Genomic DNA, 23,719 nt, shown 5'->3' on the forward strand with positions numbered 1-23,719 from the left:
TGAGTGGGAAAGAAATAGATGAAAACAGAAAAATTTATTTTGAATATGACCTAAGGGAGAGCAGAATTTAAAATGGGAAGGGTAAAAAAGAAGGGAGAATAAAGCAAAAACTGGAATCCCTTGAGAGAACATGAAAGACTATAAGAAAGACAAAAATCTGGAGGGGATTCTCCATGAAATAAAGTGACATGAAATGATTCAGAAAGGATGATGTTTACCATTTCTAAATGTTAATATAGGGCACTTTGAAGTTCTCTTTGGAGGTATGGCAGGGATGTTAAAATAAAAAGAAAGAACACGGCTCATATCATATTAATAAAATGGAATGTTGATGCATTCCTGCCCTTTTTTTTTTTTTTTTTACTAGTCACGATCAACTGTTTTCTGTTAATGGTTGCATTCCACTTAGCTGATGTTTGATAATTATTTTCTGAAATATCTTCAGGTACTTAAAACAAAGACTACATTTTGATGGGAATAATAGCTCATTTTTCAAAACCAGATGAGAAGTTTGCCTCATCTTTCTTCAGGTTTCATCTTTTTCATTGAAGCTGATAATATAGAAGAAGAAATATTGAGATGCATTTCATACTTGCTTAATTACATTGGTCTTCAGGTCAGGGGAACCCAATCAAGCATATGTGCTGATTAAAGCTCTAAGCCTGGTTATGCTCAAGTGGCTGACTTCTAAGATTAGTGAAGCAGACTCCTAGCTCACTTTCCTTTCTTTTTATTTAACTTAATTGGATGTGTGATTTTATATTATGCAAAGAAGAGTTTTAAAACAGCTTATTTTTTTAGCATAATATGGCTAAACCTTTCTGTTTCACTTTTCAAGTTATTAAGACAATCTTTAAATGATGTTTCAAATTATTTCAGATTCTTGCTAAGCACAAAGTATGCTAATTACCGGAGTTCTATAGATCCTAGTTTTATTTTGAGTCATCCCAACCTTCTAGGTTCTGAAGACTTCTCTGTATAACACATTCAACAGAGAAAGTTTAGAAATACTTAGCAGATAAACCAGAACAAATCTGAAGGTGTTTTCAAGTTTTACATTGTTTTCATGTAATATATGCTTGACAATGTTGTAGAGAAGTGTTCTCTTGCCTAAAGTTCCCTTTGCATGTAAATTTGGTATCTATATAAGTAACATTCGGAGAAGGCAATGGCACCCCACTCCAGTACTCTTGCTTGGAAAATCCCATGGACGGAGGAGCCTGTTAGGCTGCAATCCATGGGGTCGCTAAGAGTCGGACATGACTGAACGACTTCACTTTCACTTTTCACTTTCATGCATTGGAGAAGGAAATGGAAACCCACTCCAGTGTTCTTGCCTGGAGAATCCCAGGGATGGGGAGCCTGGTGGGCTGCCGTCTATGGGGTCACACAGAGTCGGACACGACTGAAGTGACTTAGCATAGCATAGCATAGCATAAGTAACATTAGCCCTTTTTTAGTTCTACAGTCAGGAAAGGGAATGGGTTTTTTAAAAGATAATATTTATTACCAAAGTTTCTTCCTCATTATGGTATGATTTAGATATTTCAAAAGGATACCTTTATTGATACTTTAGTTCTATTTGGTACAAGAAGTAAAAACATTATTCTGACCTTTATCATGATATGGTTTATGTTCACAGCTAACAAATTCATTTTCCTACTGAGTCACATGTTTCTCTGCTCCATTTGCAACACAAAGTGAAGCTTCCCTGCTGCCTCTTAGTTCCAATTATCAGTCAAATATGTTTATGAGAGCTAAGCAAAGAAGTATAATTTTGATCCTGATATGAGTGTCACTGGGCTTTTTTCCTCTAAGAGAACATACACCCAACTTTATCATCAATGCTTTAAAATATGAAGTTCTTACAATTTCAGGTTGAATGATTCCTCCATACTTTCATTTTCTTTTTGTGGTAGTTTTTAAACTGCTTGAACCTGTTTTCATTGATGCCACTTTTAACATGTAGAAATAATAGAATTCTCAGTGTCCTCTTTTAAGCTGAGGGGGAAATCCTGTATTTCTTAGAAATATAAGCAGAAATAGGCTTAAGGATCAGATAACCTTCCACTCATCCAGGTAATCCACTAACAAAACACTGTTCAGAGCTTGTGTACTTAGAATAGTCTTTACTTGAGCCATCCTGTAACTTAGAGGGATAACATTCCATCATCCTCTGATTGCCCAACTGTGACAGTAAGAATGTTCCTATGGTATTTGTTGGCAAACAGGAGTGTTGAAATAGCAAACAATGAGATCAACAGCAATGTAAGATAGCCAAGCTTCCTGGGCATTTGGGTCTTACAAACCGAAGTCTGGAACAGAAGTGCCATAGTTGTTAGGTCATTAATTACTGAGGGTGTTTTCTAGATGGAATCTGATAGGGGCTTAACCGGAGAAGGAAATGGCAACCCACTCCCGTGTTCTTGACTGGAGAATCCCAGGGACGTGGGAGCCCGGTGGGTTGCCGTCTATGGGGTCGCACAGAGTCGGACAGGACTGAAGGGACTTAGCAGCAGCAGGGGCTTAAAATGCCCTACCCTGAGAACATCAGGTTGAAGAAAAGTTTAAAATGGTGGTCTGTGACCTCTGTGAGGGTGATGATGGACTTAGATTCCTCTGTTACAGTTATTGCTACAGTGTGCGTGTTTAGTCATGTCTGACTCTTGCGACCCCGTGGACCATAGCCCACCAGGCTCCTCTGCCTATGGGATTTTCCAGGCAAGAATACTGGAGTGGGTTGCCATTTCTTTCTTCAAGGGATCTTCCCGACGCAGGGATTGAACCCGGGTCTCCCGCATTGCAGGCAGACGCTTCACCGTCTGAGCCACCAGGGAATCTGACTTGTTCCTAAACATACTGTGCTCGTGCGTGCACACATACACACACACATCTGTGTCTTCCTGCAACCTATTCTTCAAAGGTCAGTGATGAGTCCACAGTCCCTGTATCTAAGTTACTCGGTAGTTTTCTATTCTACTAAATTAGGAAATTCTCATTAGATTTTTGAAGTGGTATCTTTGTAGGTGAGGTTCTATTTTCCTGGTTTCTTTGAGCAGTTTTCCACAGAAACTTGGGGAAACTGATGATAATTCTTTTCTTGTTATTTCTTGTTGGAAATGAGGTCATCCAATCAAAGGTAACAGGACTTCTGGGAACTGTTTTGAGAAGTCTATTTAATTACAACAAATATGATTACTTATCATGCTTTTATACAACTGGTAATTTTATTTCAAACAGAAAAAAGAAACAAAACAGGAGGGAAGTGTCCTTGACAGGGTTTTACAGTTTTGAAGATGCTAGTTTTTTTCTAGTGACATAAAAATACTATTCATTGTTAACAATTCACTTATTTTTTTTAACATAGCAAAAAGCAGAATATAGCACATCAGAGAATAGGATAGAAGTAAAAAACAAAGAAGAAAAATCTTAAAATGTAGAGGAAATTTCATATGCTGTTTACTCTGTCAATGGAGCAAACTCCCTAACACATTTTAATGGATTTTAATAGGCAACAGTTTTATAATATTTTTTTTAACTTCTTGGAATACTTATTATTCATGAACTAAATATCTTAAGAACAAAGAATGTCTAAGGCTCTTAATTTTTTTTCAGAATCCCTCCAATCTTTTTTTTTTACTTTATTTACAAGTGCACTACTTAAATGAAATCTTTTATTTTTTAATTAATTTTAATACAATTTTAAAGGTTGAACTCCATTTATAGCTATTAAAAAATAATTACTACTTTCCTTGTGTTGTACAATACATCATTGTAGCCTGTCTACACCCAATAGATTATAGCTCCCACTAATTTAAATTGGTAGGAATCTTAGAAGAGGCTCCTGAGAATAAAGGGTGAAAATGTAGCTTCTTTGATGGAATAAGCAATAGGATCTTCCTAGTTATAATTTTTGTTGATACTTAGAATGCTGAGCACTTATTATAATTTAACTGGAATTATTCAATTCAATGTAATGTTGGAATCTTTATAAGACAGCATTCTTGTTAGGTATGCTTTCATCATAATTGGGGGAAATGTTTGTAATTTTAATTGGCTATTCCTATACTTGGAGGAAGAAAGAGAGAAGAATGAAAAGAAGGAAGGGAGAAATGGAGGGAGGAACAGAGGATGAGAGGGAGGGAAAATTGAAAGACATAATAGTTAACCCTTGCCAGGCAAGGGTTTTATATATTTTATCTTAATTAATCATTGGAGCAACCCTAGGAGATGGTCTCATCTTTTTTCTGATGGAAAAACTGAGGAACAGCAAGTTTAAAAATTTTTTCTAGCTAGTAAGTCACATTAGATCCATTTTACTTGATTAAAGAATGTGCAATGCTTATCTTGTATTTATCACTGCCATAGGTAAACACGGCTTAATATTGACTAAAGGGAGTATTAGTATTAACTAAACCTTGATAAACTGAACCCCTCTCCTCTTCTCATTATTGTTTCAGAGAATAAGGTCTTTGGTGACATAAACATATATTGCATTTCAGAAAAAAAATGTGATTGTGGATGCTGCTAAGTTGCTCCAGTCATGTCCGACTCTGTGCGACACCATAGACGGTGGCCCACCAGGCTCCCCCGTTCCTGGGATTCTCCAGGCAAGAACACTGGAGTGGGTTGCCATTTCCTTCTCCAATGCATGAAAGGGAAAAGTGAAAGTGAAGTCGCTCAGTCGTGTCCGACTCTTCTCGACCGCATGGTCTGCAGCCTACCAGGCTCCTCCGTCCATGGGATTTTCCAGGCAAGAGTACTGGAGTGGGGTGCCATTGCCTTCTCTGATGATTAATGGATCTCTGATGGATTAAGTTATCTCTGATGGATAAATGGATCCAAAAGTTGATAAAATTGACAGACAGACTGATGACATTAACTATCAATACTGCTGTAGTTTAATATTTAATCCTTTATTTAACTTAAATAAAGAAATTTAACGAAATTTAACTTAACATATCAGTCTCTAGAAAGAACTGACACCAAAAGAAATAATTTTACACGTATTCCCTTAAGATTTTCAATACTATTTCTCTTTACTGCATCAACATTTATGAAGAGGACTTATGTCAGCCCACAGAACCTGAGAATGAAGACTTTTATTATTGCTAAGTGAGCACCACACTCTTTGGGATTTCAAATGAAGCTGAATGCGTGAAAGTCCGTACATAAATCCACGCAAAAGACTTACATCCTATGATTTTCACATACTTAAAAGTACTGAAGAAAAGTTATAAATTCTTGTAGTCTATCTGGACTGTTACAGCAAAGTACTACCAGTTGCATGGCTTATGTTGTTGCCGTTCAGTTGGTAAGTCATGTCCAACTCATTGTGACCCCATGGACTGCAGCACACCAGGCTTCCCTGTCCTTCATTATCTCCCAGTATTTGCTCAAACTCATGTCCATTGAGTTGGTGATGTTATCCAACCATCTCCTCTGTCACCCCCTTCTCCTCCTGTGCTGTGCTAAGTCACTTCCAGTCATGTCTGACTCTTTGCAACACCACAAACTGTAGCCCACCAGGCTCCCCTATCCATGGGCTTCTCCTGGCAAGAATATTGGAGTGAATTGTCATTACCTTCTCCAGGGGATCTTCCCAACCCAGGGATTGAACCCTGGTCTCTTACATCTCCTGCATTGGCAGGCAGGTTCTTTACCACTAGCACCACTTGGGAACTCTCAATCTTCCCCAGCCTCATGGTTTTTTCCAATGAGTCAGCTGTTTGCATCAGGTGGCCAAAATATTGGAGTTTCAGCATCAGTCTTTCCAATGAATACACAAGGTTGATTTACTTTAGTAGTGATTGGTTTGATCTCACTGCTGTCAAAGGGATTCTCAAGAGTCTTATACAACAGAAGTTTATTTCTCATAGTTCAGGAAGCTGGAAATCAAACATCAGTGTGCCAACATGAGTGCATCCAGTTGCAGACTGCAATCTTCTCCCTGTGTCCTTATATGGCAGAAGGGCAAAGGAGCTCTCTGAGGTCCCTTTTATAAGGACATTAATCTCATTCATGAGGATTCCATCCCATGACTTAATACTCCTCCAAGGCCCCACTTCTTAATACCATCACATTGAGGGTCAGGATTTCAACACAGATTTTGAGAGAATATAACCTTCAGTCTGTAACAGATGGATACCAGAAAACTGACACTCAATAAGAATACCATGTGCCCTGACACATAGGATAGTGTGAGTTCTGATACCCAACTGCCTAAGTTCCAAGTTCAGCTTGCCACTTACTACCAATGTGACCTTAGGCCTTTTCATACTGAAAAGAGGAGAAGGGAATAACAGAGGATGAGGTGGGTGGATGGCATCACCGACTCAATGGACATGAGTGTGGGTGAACTCCAGGAGTTGGTGATGGACAGGGAAGCCTGGCGTGCTGCAGTCCATGGGGTCGCAAAGGGTCGGATATGACTGAGTGACTGAACTGTAGTGAACTGAACTGACCTTAGGCCATTATCTAATTTCTTCATGCCTCAATTTCCTCATCTCTGGAGTCTGATCTTGTTTGTCCCTATTATCTTTCCGTCATTACTGACTTCTCTCTCTTGACCTAGAGAGTAACCTCCAAGATATATTCTAGATAGAGGAGTAACCTAGAGCAAATCTCAAAAGAGTGTAGCTGAGAGCTGTTAGTAGCCAACACGAACAAATGGGATATGGGTGCACTGGCTCCTTTATAATTTCATGGATTTTTTCTTTATATTTTTTAAATATTTATTTATTTGGCTGTGCTGGGTCTTAGGTGTGGCATGAGCCATCTTTAGTTGCTGCATGTAGGATCTAGTTCCCCGACCAAGAATTGAACCTGGGCCTCTACATTGGGAATGAAGCTTGTTAGCCACTGAATCACCAGGCAAGTCCATACTGAACCCTTTAAACAAAACTTACCTGTTACAGTCCTATCCTAAAGTGGCCTTGGAAGCTTTGGCCTTAGAATTTACAGATGGGAGAAATATATTAGATAAGGGCACCTGCTGACATCAGTGAATCCCTTAAAGTTTGGAATCTTATAAATGGGTGAAAAAAATCCACCAAATTTTAAGTAAGTTTTAAATATGAAAATTAACATTAAATACCTAAAATTAAAGGTGGATTTCTTATAATTTAGAAAACCAACCCAAACTCTCACTTTTGAAGCAGTAATCTTTAGAGATAGTTTCTTCTAAGGTTTTTCCTATTATTTCTGTTGGATTTCACCACTGATTTGTCATCTGCCTTTTTATATCTGGAGGAGTTTAAAATCAGACTGAGGACTCAATTCTACCTTTTGTCCCATGATTTCGGTAAGGCCATTCAGACTAATGAAAATTCTGCTGTTCTACCATGAGGTACTCTTACTGCTCATCTGATAGCTCCCATTCTCCACCTTAAAAAATCTTCTTCATTGCAATAAAAATAGCAATAATTTTTACATGGTAGTAATTATCAATGGTGTACTTTTGCATAAGAACTTTCTACAAGCATTGCTGGTGGTGTTTTTCAGTCCCATAATATACAATTTGGAATGGATCTGCATATTATCCAACCACTCTCCCTGTTGACAAATAAGAACATTAAGGTTTATAGAAATGTAATGAGTTTTCCAAATTATTAATGCTACTTAAGGTTGGAATGGGGACCAAGCATGAGTTCTCCTGTGAAGTAGTTTATTAGTCTTTCCACTCTGCTACACCTCTTTATAATTCTATTTATTACAGACAAAATTTGAGATGGTCTATTATCTATTTGCCTATCTATCGTTTATCTGTCTGATTTATTTACACACTGGCTTGCTTCAGAAAGGGTTCAAGTCGGCTCACCACAAAAGACACAACATAGAAAGATTTGAGACATATATGAAATGGAAGAAACATTAATTTGGAAAAAATAAGCTAAAGTCATGACTCAAGGTAATGGACAAAATACATGTTGTGAGACTTTTTCACTGATGGAAGGTAAGGTGTTCATTAGGATCTGAGATTTCTAGTCTGCAAAGAAAGAAACACAGATCACATGAGCACATCAGTGCAGCTGGAGGATTGGTTGCAACTGATCACAGGGACCACAAAACAAGAATAAGCCAGGTGCTTAAGAGAACAGTCAATACTTTCTGACACAATTGCTAAACTGTTTTCTTGAGGAAAATGACACCTGTACAAAGAAGTAAATTGCAAGTAAAATCATCGTGGTGCCATTGTTCTTTTCTGACCATGAATTCTGGCAGAATCTAAAAGAAAACTAAGTAGGACAATTGTTTTCATTATAGCTTTGCAAAATTATAAACAGATCTTTTGTAATATTCTAACTTAAAATGCAAATATAATTAAACTCCACCTTACTATGACTTGTTGTTGTTCAGTAGCAAAGTCATGTCCAACTCTTGTGACTTCATGGACTGCTGCACACCAGGCTCCCCTGTCCTCCACCATCTCCCAGAGTTTGCTCAAATTCATGTCCATGGAGTTGGTGATGTTATCTAACCATCTCATCCTCTGCAACCCCCATCTCCTTTTTGCCTTCAATCTTTCCCAACATCAGGTTCTTTTCCAATGAGTTGACTCTTCGTATCAGGTGGTGAAACATTAGAGCTTCAGTTTCATCATCAGTCCTTCCAATGAATATTCAGAGTTGATTTCCCTTAGGATTGATTGGTTTGATCTCCTTGCTGTCCAAGAGTCTTCTCCAGCACAATTTGAAAAAATCAATTCTTTGACCCTCAGCCTTCTTTATGGTTCAACTTTGACATCCATACATGACTACTTGAAAAACCATAGGTTTGACTCTATGGAGCTTTGTTGGCAAAGTGATGTCTCTGCTTTTTAATATGCTGTCTAGTTTTGTCATAGCTTTTCTTCTAAGGAGCAAGTGTATTTTAGTTTCACAGCTTCAGTCACCATCAAAGTGATTTTGCAGCTCAAGAAAATAAACTCTGTCACTGCTTCCACTTACTATGTCTATACCAGCATATTTAAGAATAGTTTTGTGTAAAGTCACAGTAGGCAGTAAAATTTCTGGCCCATGATATCATTTGCCTACTAAAGTTTGAAACTCTGCCTTTTTACAATGAGAATTCGAAAGTATTTCGGATATTAAGGAGTAAGGAACATCAACAGTCCCAAAGATCACTGGTGAAGTCTGTAGTCACAGAGAATAGTCATCTAAAGATTATACATTTTAAAAATAAGCCTAAATTATTCATAAAATTCTGCCTAGCTTCTTTAATGATTCTTTTAATATAATTATACCTCTGAAAATCATTAAGAAATTTATAGAAAAAAGAAATATAGCTCCAATTAAATCTGTACCATATCTTGGTCAAGCTCACTAATGTTACATATAAGGAGAGGAGATTGCCTCATTATTTATTGTGAAAACAGCACTGTTTTATGAAAGCAAAGAGCCTTTAGCTTTGATTGCTCAGAAACTCAACATTATTGTTCCGCCAAGAGATTGATTCAAATCAGCCATGTTGTCATTCTGTTATATATTAGCTGTGGCTTTCCCTAGGATCTAGATTCATGTTTGAGTTTTTTAAGTTTATTTTGTCTCATATTTCATTTCAATGGTCCTTTCGGTCAGCTAAGCAAATTTTCTGTCAAACACATTCTCTCAGAACTTATGAGATGGACTACTGCATTCAAAAGGTACTCATGTAGGAATCATAAATCATAAATCGAGAAGTCAAATTCTATTTTCACATTGACCTTGTAGGAGATTATTCATTTTTCATGAGAGATAAAAGTAAATGATTTCCTTGTGGCGTCTGCCACAGTGGTCTTCCCAAGATTCCAATTTCCTTAAAATTTCCAGTTCATTCTGATGCTAGAACTTGTTTCTATGTCAATCAGTAGACATGGGAGTTTCAATGAGCTGGTTAATTCTCAAGAGTTTCTTTACAGCATTGTTGTTTAGTTGCTAAGTCATGTCCTACTTTTTGCCACCCCATGGACTGTAGCTCACCAGGCTCCTCTGTCCGTGAGATTTCCCAGGCAAGTATACTGGAGTGGGTTGTCATTCCCTTCTCCAGAGGATCTTCCCGACCCAGCAATCAAAACCCGGTCTCCTACATTGCAGGCAGATTCTTTACCACTGAGCCATCAGGGAAGTCCTCTTTACTGCATATCAGACACTTATAGTGAGAGACAGGCAATCTGTGAAATGTTCTTTACCACTTCCCCACCTCAAAAAATGATCAGTAACCATAGTCGTCTGTTTCTTGAGAAATCAGAATTATCCTTACTCCACCTATCAAGTTGTCCTCTTTGCTCCCTGCAGCTTTGGGGACTACTACTAAAGCAGCTTTGGAATTATGTCCCTTAAAACATTGCTTCCCAGGGTGGGAGGGGCACTAGTGGTAAAGAATCTGCCTGCCAGTGCAGACTTCAAAGATGAGGGTTCAGTCCCTGGGTTGGGAAAGTCCCCTGGAGAAGGGCATGGCAATCAACTCCAGTATTCTTCCCTGGAGAATCCCATGAACAGAGGAGCCTGGCAGGCCATAGTTCACGAGGTGGTACAGAGTCAGACACGACTGAAGCGACTTACCACGCACACATTACTTAGAATAGTATAGAACTTAAAAAATAGTTTTTCTTTTAAGAATTTAAAATACTTTTTATTTACTAACCTCTCAGTGATGGTCTTGATACAGCTTCCCTTCTTCAAAAATTTCCTCTTTTTGGCATCCTTCTTGGGTTATTTTTTTCTTTCTATCTGGCACTTTATTATTCTTACTAAGGAAATAGAAAGAAGAGAGGTGATTCTTACACTCTTTCACCTGGTGCTTAAAGAGATTATCCCATCTGTTCTCATAACACCAGTAATTGGAAAATATTTTGGTCAAGGTGTCAAATAACACAGCACATATCTGCATGTTCCATACTAACTACTGGAACTCAGATAAACTATAATTCTCTTTGCCTATCCTTTGTATACACCCACACACACACATACACACATCTTATCACTTATTTTTAAAAACCCAGAAAATTATTACAAATGTATATGGAAAACTGCCTATTTTAAACACTTATCCTACCGTGATTGCAGAAGCCAGGAAGCATTCCCAGAAATGGAAGCATAAAGTCAGTCTGTCATCTGAATCTTTTTCAATGAATCTCTGCTAGTCAGGAAAAATGTGAACAATGTCATCCTGGCTCCTTTCTGCAATCACTAAGTATTCGAAAAGTCGTGAACCAAGTATCTAAAATCACAGTAACATTTGTGCTTTTTTTTTTTTTTTTTATCATAAGACCCTTGGATTGTAATACTACAACCCTACATCTTTTCCTGGTAAGAAAAGACGCCACGTTGAAGTTGAGCAATTTAAGAGAGACTAATAAAGGAGTGATTATTGTGCCTTAACCTGAGGCTAACAACAAAGAGCTGCTATCCCTAGGTCAGAAGGAAGCAGAGACTTGAACCTGGAACTTTAAAAGGCCATGGTCTGGAGAAGGACTGCTGAGAGCAATTTTGGGCTCCAGTAGAGGGAAGAAGCCAAAACTCAGGAAGGAAGTCTAAGAAATATATCGCCTAATCTCACTCTCGCAGCTGTTTCTCATTGGTTGAACATAATCTGAATTCAGAGGACAGGGCTTCTCTGGTCTATAACCAGCATCCAGGGGCATAGAGTAGGTTGAAAAGAGGCTGGAAAGTGGTACTAGATGGAATAAATGGCAAGTATTCAGCACAGTCTCTACCCTCGACCATGGTGCTCATATGAGGCAACATGGCAGCACCAGAAGACACACTCTCTGGGCCAAAACAGAAATTTTTGAGCTCTAAAATGGCATTCTAGAAGTTCAAGGCTGTGAGCAGTCTCTTTCGGATTCAACTTGCAAAATCTATCATGACACCTTTATATCAGTTTCCAAAAGTGACCTGTCTTTGTATCTCCACATAGAGTCACATGCATAGTAAATTCTCACTGAACTCTCATTCAGTCACTGAAAAGCTTTCCTCTCTTGTTCCCTCCCATTGCTGCTCGCCTCTCACCTTGCATGAGTTTCTGTGGGTAATGTTTCAAAATTCCAAACCACAATCATGCATCCACCTGCAGTGGTATGCCAAACTTGACCAAATAATACAGAGTGCTGTACTTTAACAGTTGTGATCAGGCAGCGCGCTTGCCATTAGATCCAAGAGAAGTGAGGTTGGCAGCAAATCACCTCTGTCAAATGAATTCATTTAGAAAAGCCTTTTGGAATAGTTTGCAGTTTTATTCTGGCACTGTCTGGAAGCTAAAATGATATAGATGGAAATGTTCAGGAGAATTTCAGTAGCTTTCCTTCTCAATTTCTCTATGAAAAAATTTAAAGAAAAAGGTAGTATTGCCTGCCAGTTTCAGGAGGATATAGATGCAAGAACATCTTTTTCTGCTACACAAAGATGAATTACCTACAACAATTGCTGTTTGAAAATTGTGACCTCAAATATTAAGCATCCATGTGGCATTTTAGAAGGCAGGTAACTCCTGTTCTGAAGGAAATGCACATGCTTCACCCTTCTACAAAATATATTACATCCAAGAAAAGACCTTATTTTTCTTCTCTAAAATTTCAGTGCCTGCGTGCTAAGTCACCTCAGTCATGTCCTACTCTTTGTGACGCTATGCACTGTAGCCCTCCAGGCTCCTCTTTCCATGGGATTCTCCAGGCAAGAATACTGGAATGTGTTGCCATGCCCTCCTCCAGCGGATCTTCCCAACCCAGGGATCCAACCCGCATCTTTTGCATTGCATGTGGATTCTTTACTGCTGAGCCACCAAGAAAGCCCAGAGTTTTGGTATCTCTGGTGATCTATGGGGAAAAAAATATCCGTATTGAATAGTGCAATAGAGGCTACAGATAAGTATGCAGCTGTATTACTTCTGAGACACAGAAGCAAACTCTTTTAAGTTGTAGCAGCTAATTAAGATAAAGATTTGCTTGGCATGCAATTTTGCTTCCTTAACATCTTTTATATTGAAGTCACTCTGACTCACAGAGCATCATACATTTTAGTCACTGACCCGGAAAGTACAAATGAGAGCTGGTTAAAAGGATAACAGTGTGCACTTGGAATAACTTGCTGGGAAATGCCTCAAACTTGAAAGACATTTTAATAATAATCACCAACTGATTCCATTAAAGACTAGAGAAGCACAAAGAGAAAATTTGAATTACACGGCTTCTCTTGCTGTAATTTAAAGATATTTCAAGCTAAATTTAAGCCTCTTGGATGTGATACCATGCTGTTTTTGAGCCAGCAAATACAAGATACTAATAATAAAACCCAATTAATGATAAAGTATATTTCCATACTTCACATTTTGCTCCTGGTAAATGTCATTTATATCTCAACACTAAATTTTACAAACTTTCTTCATTTAAGCAAACACACCAAGCAAAGATAATTTATACTAGTTTTATGATACAATGATGACAGCTATTTTTTTGAAGAAATAAAAATCATTTTTATTTGCAAGAAATATACTTGATCACATACATAGAAAACATTAAGTAATCTTCAAAAAACAAAAATAACAACTGTTGAGCTAACAAGTTAATTCAATAAAGTAACAGTACATGAGGCCAACTTAGAAAAATTGATAGTATTTCTATAAAAAAGTAACAATTTTTTAAAACCTCAAGGTATAATATAATCTGCAATTTTATGTTTATTTTCAATAGCATCCAAAAGAAAAAAGCAATGAATGGGGATAAATTTAACAAAAGATATTCAAATATTCCAGTCTAGTGAGTCAAAAACTAAAACATATTGCTAAAAGAATTAAAGAAGACCTAAAAGAAAGGTCTTTTTGTCGGTATGGAGAGGTATGTCACATTCATAGTTTAGAATATTCAATATTCACTTAGATATTACTCTTCACCTAGTTGAGCTATAGATTCATTACAGTCTCAATACAAATTTCAGAAACTTTTAAACAAAAACTCACAAGCTTATTACAAAATTTATATGGAAACACAAACTAAGCATAAGCATCTAAAAAACTGATAGACTCACACCAGCATACTTCAAGACATTATAAAGCTACAGTACTCAAAACAGTGATATTATCATAAGAATAGATATTTTTAATAAGTTTTTTTTAATTGCATCAACTTCAGTCTTTTTTTCACTATCTCCTTTAGCCTACATTTTTGTTCCATCTATGCTACATTTCATGAATTTGAGAAAGCTCCGGGAGTTGGTGATGGACTGGCAAGCCTGGCGTGCTGCAGTCAGTGGGGTCACAAAGAGTCGGACATGACTGAGCAACTGAACTAACTGTGCTACATACACAGCACTAGCATGACCTGTGAATGAATTCATTTGTTTCTGAACACTTTTTCAAATTATAGGTTTATTTTTTGCTTTTTCATATTTTGGGGGTTCACATATATGCTAATTTCCCAGGACTTCATAACAAAGTACCACAAACTAATAATCAGAGGCTTAACCAATAGAGACTTATTGCCTGCCCATAAATTCCACAGGCTAGAAGTTTGAGTTAAAAATGCCTTCATAGGGCATAATCCCTAGGTGTCTGTGTCCAAATTTCTCTCTTTTATAAGGACATCAATCATATGAAATTGGAGACCCACTCTAAAACCAAGGTGACCTCTTTTCAACTTAATTATCTCTGCAATGATTCTAATTTCCAAATAAAGTCACAATCTGAGATTGTGGGAGTTAATACTTCAACATGTGATTATTTGGAGTGAAAGTGAAAAAAGTGTTAGTCACTCACTTTTTTCACATCCAATTCTTTGCGACCCCATGGACTACAGCCCACCAGGCTTCTCTGGCCATGGAATTCTCCAGGCAAGAATTTGGGTGGGTTGCCATTCCCTTCTCCAGGGGATCTTCCCAACCCAGGAATCAAGCCCAAGTCTCTTGCATTGCAGGCAGATTCTTTGCCATCTGAGCCACCAGAGAAACCGGTGATTTGAGGTGGGCAGAGCACAGTTCATCCTCTGACAGAATGTCTGATCATCAATTTCTGTCTTTTTTTTCTTTTTTTGCCTAAGTCCATATACTTTTAATTGCTTTACTTTCCAGTTTACTAGTGAATCTCTACAATGTTGTCCACTGTTAAGCCCATTCACTGAATTGATCATCGAAAAGCGAGAGAGTTCCAGAAAAACATCTATTTCTGCTTTATTGACTATGCCAAAGCATTTGATTGTGTGGGTCACAATAAACTGTGGAAAATTCTGAAAGAGATGGGAATACCAGACCACCTGACCTGCCTCTTGAGAAACCTGCATCTTGAGAAACCTGCCTCTTGAGAAACAGGTCAGGAAGCAATAGTTAGAACTAGACATAGAACAACAGACTGGTTCCAAATAGGAGGAGTATGTCAAGGTTGTATATTGTCACCCTGCTTATTTAACGTATATGCAGAGTACATCATGAGAAACGCTGGGCTGGAAGAAGCACAAGCTGGAATCAAGATTGCCGGGAGAAATATCAATAACTTCAGATATGCAGATGACACCACCCTTATGGCAGAAAGTGAAGAGGAACTAAAGAGCCTCTTGATGAAACTGAAAGAGGAGAGTGAAAAAGTTGGCTTAAAGGCTTAAAGCTCAACATTCAGAAAACTAAGATCATAGCATCCGGTCCCATCACTTCATGGGAAATAGATGGGGAAACAGTAGAAACAGTGTCAGACTTTATTTTTCTGGGCTCCAAAATCACTACAGATGGTGATTGCAGCCATGAAATTAAAAGATGCTTGGAAGGAAAGTTATGACCAACCTAGACAGCATATTCAAAAGCAGAAACATTACTTTGCCAACAAAGGTCCATCTAGTCAAGGCTGTGGTTTTTCCTGTAGTCATGTATGGATGTGAGAGTTGGACTGTGAAGAAAGCTGGGCACAGAAGAATTGATGCTTTTGAACTGTGGTGTTGGAGAAGACTCTTGAGAGTCCCTTGGACTGCAAGGAGACCCAACCGGCCCATCCTAAAGGAGATCAGTCCTGGGTGTTCATTGGAAGGACTGATGTTGAAGCTGAAACTCCAGTGCTTTGGCCACCTCATGCGAAGAGCTGACACATTTGAAAAGACCCTGATTCTGGGAAAGATTGACGGCAGGAGGAGAAAGGGACAACAGAGGATGAGATGGTTGGATGGCATCACTGACACAATGGACATGGTTGGATGGCATCACATTACTCCGGGAGTTGGTGATGGACAGGGAGGCCTGGCATGCTGCAGTCCATGGGGTCGCAAAGAGTCAGACTCGGCGATCAACTGAGCTGAACTGAAGTGAACTGAGTTGATTCTTGTTCTTTGTATTACATGTTCTTATCTCTATATGTTCTTTGCTTTATCTTCTTTCTTTTCTCATTATGTTCATTTCCCTTTAAATACTTGAACACTTTATAGAAGAACAATTATGGAAGTTTTCTTAATGTCTTTAACTACTGATTCCATCTTTTTGCCATTTATGTGTTTTCCTTTTGCCTAACTTTTCTCCTATTAATGGATTATATTCTTCTTCTTCCTCTTCATTGGTCTTTGCATATCTAGTAATTTTGGACATGGCAAATTTATAATGCTGAGGACTGGATTTTATAGTCTTCCTTTCAAGAGTCTTAAAGTTTGTTCTGTCAGGTTTTAAAATTAATTGCAGAGCTGCTTGATCTTTTCATAGCTTGTCTAGAAAAAACATTATTCTGGGGTATAGCCATATCACAGAGGCATGGCCCTTCCACCATCCTCATGTGATGCCCTGGATGTGGAATGACCACATTCACTCTTTCCATTTAGAATATAAAATGTCTTCCAGCCTCATTTGTGGTCTGAGGACTGCTCAGATTACATCTTCCTGGCTATTCTTCTCCCAACCTCATGACATTTCATCGTGCATATATGAGTCTTGATATTCATCAACCATGGACTTCCAGGGTGGTTCAGCTGATAAAGAATCCACCTGTATTACAGGACACCCTGTTCAATTCCTGGCTTGGGACATACCCCTGTAGAAGGGATAGGCTAACTACTCCAGTATTCTTGGGCTTCCCTGGTGGCTCAGGCCATAAAGAATCCGCCTGCAATGCAGGAGACCTGGGTTTGATCCCTGGGTTGGGAAGATCCCCTGGAGGAGGGCATGGCAACCCACTCTAGTATTCCTGCCTAGAGAATCCCCACGGAAAGAGGAGCCTGACAGGCTAGAGTCCATGGGGTTGCAAAGAGTTGGAAAGGACTGAGCAACTAAGCAAAGCACAGCCCAGCATTCATCAACACAATCAAGGACACCCTATGTGGATTTCTAGAGCTTTCTCCCTAGTACTATCCTCCCTAGTACTCTTCCTCACATGTTACAGCTACTTTATTCTTTCAAAACTGGACTCCATCTCCTCAAGTCCTGGGGACCACCGTGCTCTCCTTATGATTTTACTCCCTTCACCATGCTCCAGAAAGTGCTTTCACCCAGAAAACCAGTGTATTCTTCCAACTCCCTTCTTTGGTTTCCCTTGTCTCAGGGACCACAGCTCTTGTGTTTTGAGTTCTGAAACTATTACAATTTTTTGCTATTATTCTAATTTTATATGGCAGGAGAAAAAAAAATCTGGATCGAGTTGCTGCATTATGAACATAGCAGAAGACTTAATATGTGTCTCCATAAACAATATCTTTGATGGAATTTCTTTAATGTGTGTGTGTTTTGTTGCTCAGTCTTGTCCGACTCTTTGCGATCCCATGGGTGTAGCCCACCAAGCTCCTCTGTTCATGGGGATTCTCCAGGCAAGAATAATGGAGTGAGTTGCCATGCTCTCCTCCAGAGGATCTTCCCAACCCAGGGCTCAAACCTAGGTCTCTCACATTGCAGACGGATTCTTTACCCTCTGAACCAACATGTGCTTCCATCCTATTTATCAAAATGATGAAGGTAATCATGTTTTCCTCTAATATCTTTATTGTTTTACTCTTAACAATTAGAGCTGCAATTCATCTGATAATTCTTTTATCAGAATTGGGTGAGTTAGGTGAGTTAGGGTCAAGATCTTCTTTTTCCCACTTGAGTATCAAATGGGATATTTGTAAAAAACACTTACCACTTGTCTGCCCTGGTGGTTCAGATGGTGAAGAATCTGCCTGCAGTGCAGGAGACCTAGGTTCGATCCCTGGGTTGGGAAAATTCCCTGGAGAAGGGAAGAGCTACACACTCCAGTATTCTTGCCTGAAAAATTCCATGGACAGAGGAGGCTGGCGGGCTACACTCAGTGGAGTTGCAAAGAGTCTGACACGACTGACTGACTTTCACTTTCATGTCTGCGTTCACAAATAACATAACTATATATATATATATATATATAAAACAGATATTTGGAACTTTATTCCATAGATTTGCCTGTGTGTCACCACCACACTACAAATTACTACGCTCTATAATAATCTAGATATATAGTGTAAGTTTTTCAGTTTTGTTTTTCTACAAGTTGGCAATTCCCAATGCATTTTTAAATTCATTACAGTAATTTCTGAAACAAATAGATAAATCCTGATGTTATTTTTTATTGTGATCTTATTGGATCTTAGATGTGTGTGAGGATAATTTAAATCTTTACCATAATGAGACTTCTAAAACCTCATAAAATATTTTAAAATTATATAGGCGTCCTTTCATTTCTCATTGGTTCTTGCATTTTAGGAAAAAGATTTTACAAATCATTTTTATATATTCTGATGTATCTGATTTTTTTATATTATTATAACTAATACATTTTGTACAAGGTTTTTCCCTATACATGTGTTGCTGATTTTTTGTTTATAATCATCAGTATAATCACATTGTTCAATTTACTATGAATTCAATAGTTTTATTGAAATTTCTATGTATATAATCATTCTGTTCTACATAATGGCATCTTTATTCCCCTCTTAACTATATTTACATTTTTCTTGTCTTATCAGATAGAGACTAAATTAAAATATTGAGTAAAAGAGGTGTCATCTTCCGGTTTTTAATCTTTAGGGTATGTTATCATTATTTCACCACAATGTATGTTTCTTCTGATACATTACTCATCGATACTCTTTTTCTGATCAAGAAAATTCCTTTGTATTTCTTCTAATTTATAAGAGGTTTTTTATTTGTTTGCTTGTTTTTATCATAAATAAGTGTTGAATTTAATGAAATGTCTTTTCTTTATCTTTCAATATGATTGATTATATGACCTTTAGTTTGTATTCAATTATATAGTTTCATTTAATATGTTTATCAATTTTTTAAAAAAAATATGTATTTATCTGCCTGGAATTAACCCCAGTCAGCCTTGAAATAGAATGTTCTAATGTTTGTTAAAAATTCTTCTCAAATTGATTATGTTGGAATTTGTCTTGAAATTTGCTACAAAGAAAGGAGCTTATGAACATATCAATTTATACAGTTCCTCTGGGAGGTATATCTTATCAAGAAAATGGTTGTATAATAGTTGTTAGTTTCAGTAAAATGTAATGTGACAGCTAATTAAATGACATTAGGCTCTTCCTAAGATTGAACACTGTTGGAATTTTAGGAGGGGCTCTTATGTTTATTAATGTCTATCAGAGAATTGCTGGTGAATTTTATCAGTAATGTTAATTACTTCCAGAAGGAATGCTTAATCACATTAGACCATAAAATTCTTCCAAGTTTTGGACAATTCTTTTAAATGTCAAACAAAAGATCTGTTTATTAACTAAGAGGGTCATGAACAGCTATGAAATCTGCCTAAGATTTCATCCAGTTGTCTAACAAAAAAACTGATTCACAATGGAAGTTTAAAGGGATAGTGGTGGAAAGAATGAAGCTATTATTTGGCGTGCCCTGAGTTGAGCTGATGTCTACACCATGGCACCTATCCTTTGATCCATTAGTTATATTCCTAATTATTTGGTATAAAAGGACAGACATGTATGGACCACATATTTCATTGTAACATGACATACCAAAAATAAGTAAGAAATGAGATTAGGTGGGAGAGGTGAGAAAGAAAGAATTGGGATCCATCAGTAAAACTAAATAATTCTCAGCAACTGCTCAAATAATTATTATTGAATGTTTTCACTAACATTAACAATACATTGTTAAACCCTGTGTACGAGACAGCAAAAGAGACACTAATGTATAGAACAGTCTTATGGACTCTATGGGAGAGGGAGAGGGTGGGAAGATTTGGGAGAATGGCATTGAAACATGTAAAATATCATGTATGAAACGATATGCCAGTCCAGGTTCGATGCACGATACTGGATGCTTGGGGCTAGTGCACTGGGACGACCCAGAGGGATGGTATGGGGAGGGAGGAGGGAGGAGGGTTCAGGATGGGGAACACATGTATACCTGTGGTGGATTCATTTCGATATTTGGCAAAACTAATACAATATTGTAAAATTTAAAAATAAAATAAAATTTAAAAAAAATTAAAAAATAAAAATAAAATTAAAAAAAAACTGAATAAAAACAAAACAAACAAACAAAAAAAACAATACATTGTTAAATGAACAACAATAAAGCAGACTCCAGTACCACATATTCTCATTAAAAATAATGTATACACAAAAACTGTATATAAAAATCTTGTATATAGTAATGTGGAAAGGCTATATTAACTAATTTCTGAAAAGTTAGATTATTTTTTTTCTTCTTTCTGATTCCTTTATATCTTTCTTAAATATGCCTTGCTTTAATAAGAAGAAAAATAGGTCTTATAATAATGTATTTTGTTGTAGTTAGACACAAATACAACCTTTCCATATTATTTCATAAAAGTCTCTAAAGCCATTTTAAAAAGAAGCTTTCCTCAATACAAAGCAAATTTTTTTTTTAGGGAAGTGACTTACTATTTTTTAATTAATTTTTATTGAAATATAGTTGATTTGCAAAGTTGGGTTACTTTCTGCTGTATAGCAAAGTGAATTTGTTATATGTACATGCATATATCCATTCTTTTTTAGATTCTTTTCTGATATATATATATATATCATTAGAAAGTACTCGGTAGAGTTCTCTGTATAAAGCAATTCTTTAACATGCTTTACTGAATGTATGCTAAAAAGCCAAGAAAGATATTCTATTTAATTTCTGTCTTATTTCCTACATTGTGTACTCAGTCACTTCAGTCCAATTCTCTGTGACCCCATGAACTGTAGCTTGCCAGGCTCCTCTGTCCATGGGATTCTCCAAGCAAGAATACTGGAGTGGGTTGCTGCTTGCTCCTCCAGGGACTCTTCCCCACCCAAGGATCAAACCTGCATCTCCAGCACCTCCTGAATTGCAGGCAGATTCTTTGCTGCTGAGCCACCAGGGGAGCCCAGTCTCTACATTGCCCTATTGAGAATACAGTTGAGTGTGTTTTTATTTCAAGCATGCCTGCCACAAGTAGCACACATTATTTCACCATAGCCCGTGGCATTCTTTGTGCAAATCAAATCAAAGTCTTTGTGCTGTCAAATAACCCACCAGATGCAATTTATCCAGTCCCCGTTATAGCTGATGGAGTTTCTAGAATTATAAAGTCACTGGTCCTATTCTCCAGAGCAATACATTGTTACTTAGAATTTGCCTATACAAAAAGGGACAGGCATAAGAATGCAGTGGACCTAAGTACCATCTAGTCGATGATAACATCAGTCTGAAAAGCAAAAGAAATAACAAGTAGGCAAGTGCTTGAATGAGGCAATCAGATTCCTGCAATATGTTTGAAAAATGTGGCACCAAAACACAGTAGCCAGCTGCCCATCTGTAAACCACAGCTTCTACAGCAGGCTGGATGCCCTCCACTTCTTTCATTCTGGTAGGAATCTGATTAGAAAAACTATTGTTGACATGTTCATTAAGAAAAAGATTCAGTTCAGTCCAGTGACTCAGTCGTGTCCGACTCTGCGACCCCACGGACTGCAGCATGCCAGGCTTCCCTGTCCATCACCAACTCCTGGTGTTCACTCAAACTCATGTCCATTGGATCGGTGATGCCATCCAACCATCTCATCCTCTGTCGTCCCTTTCTCCTCCCACCTTCAGTCTTTCCCAGCATCAGGGTCTTTCCAAATGAGTCAGTTCTTCACATCAGGTGGCCCAAGTATTGCAGTTTCAGCTTCAGCATCCAGCTTCTAGGGAATATTCAAGACTGATTTCCTTTAGGATAGACTGGTTGGATCTCCTTGCTGGAAGAAAAAGATTAAGAATACAATAAAAAATAAATGAGTGAAGCACTTGAACAGAGATTTCTCAAATGACCAGTAAGCAGATAAAAAAGGTGTGAACACTGGGCTTGCACCAGTCAGAATGGCTATCATTAGAAAGTCCACAGGCAACAAATGCTGGAGAGGGTGTGGAGAAAAGAGAAATCTCCTATCCTGCTAGTAGGAATGTAAACTGGTACAGCCACAATGGAAAACAGTATGCGGGCTCCTCAATAAAACTAAAAATAGCTTGCCATATGACCCAGCAATCCCACTCCTGGGCATAACCACGATGCAAAAAGATACATGCACCCTTGTGTTCCTAGCAGTACTATTCACAGTAACCAAGCCATGGAAACAACTTAAATGTCCATCAACAGATGAATAGATAAGGAAGATGTGGTACATAAGTACAATCAAGTATCCCTCAGCCATAAAAAGAATGGGGAAAAAAATTTCCAGCAACATAGATGGAGGTAGATTATCACACTAAGTGAAATAAGTCAAAAGAGAAAGACAAATACCAGATGATATCACTTACATGTGGAATCTAAAATATGACATAAATGACTTTATCCATGAAACAAACTCATAGAGAACAACCTTGTGGTTGTCAAGGGGGAGGGGATAGGAGAGGGATGGGATTAGCAGAGAGAGTTTAGAGAGAGTTTGGGATTAGCAGATACAATTGTAGATAGAATAGATAAACCACAAGATCCTACTGTATTAGCACAGGGAAATATATTCAAGATCCTGTGATAAATCATAAAAGAAAAGAATATCAAAAAGATTGTATATATTCATATAGCTGAATCACTTTTCTCTATAGCAGAAATTAACACAACATTTTAAATCAACTATGCTTGACTAAAATAAACTTTTTAAAAAACTATTTTGGTCTCACCAATACCAATGAAATAAATATTAACTAAATGCTCGTCTTACCAGTGCAAAACAGGGAAGTCAAGAGACACCTGGAGTAGCAGGCAAATTTAGCTTTGGAGTACAAAATGAAGCAGGGCAAAGGCTAAAAGAGTTTTGCCAAGAGAACACACTGGTCATAGCAAAAACCCACTTCCAACAACACAAGAGACGACTGTACACAGGGACATCACCAGATAGTCAATAATGAAATCAGAATGATTATATTCTTTGCAGCCAAAGCTGGAGAAGCTATATACAGCCAGCAAAACAAGACCGAGAGCTGACTGTGGCTCAGATCATGAACTCCTTATTGCCAAATTCAGACTTAAACGGAAGAAAGTAGGGAAAACCACTAGACCATTCAGGTATGACCTAAATCAAATCCCTTATGATTACACAATGGAAGTGATAATAGATTCAAGGGATTAGATCTGATAGACAGAGTGCCTGAAGAACTATGGATGGAGGTTCGTGATATTGTACAGAGGCATGGATCAAGAGCATCTCCAAGGGAAAGAAATGCAAAAAGACAAAATGGTTGTCTGAGGAGGCCTTACAAATAGCTGTGAAAAGAAGAGAAGCTAAAGGCAAAGGAGAAAAGGAAAGATATACCCATCTGAATGCAAGATCCAAAGAATA

This window comes from Bos javanicus, chromosome 1 (assembly GCF_032452875.1).
Source record: "Bos javanicus breed banteng chromosome 1, ARS-OSU_banteng_1.0, whole genome shotgun sequence".
Lineage (NCBI taxonomy): Eukaryota > Metazoa > Chordata > Mammalia > Artiodactyla > Bovidae > Bos > Bos javanicus.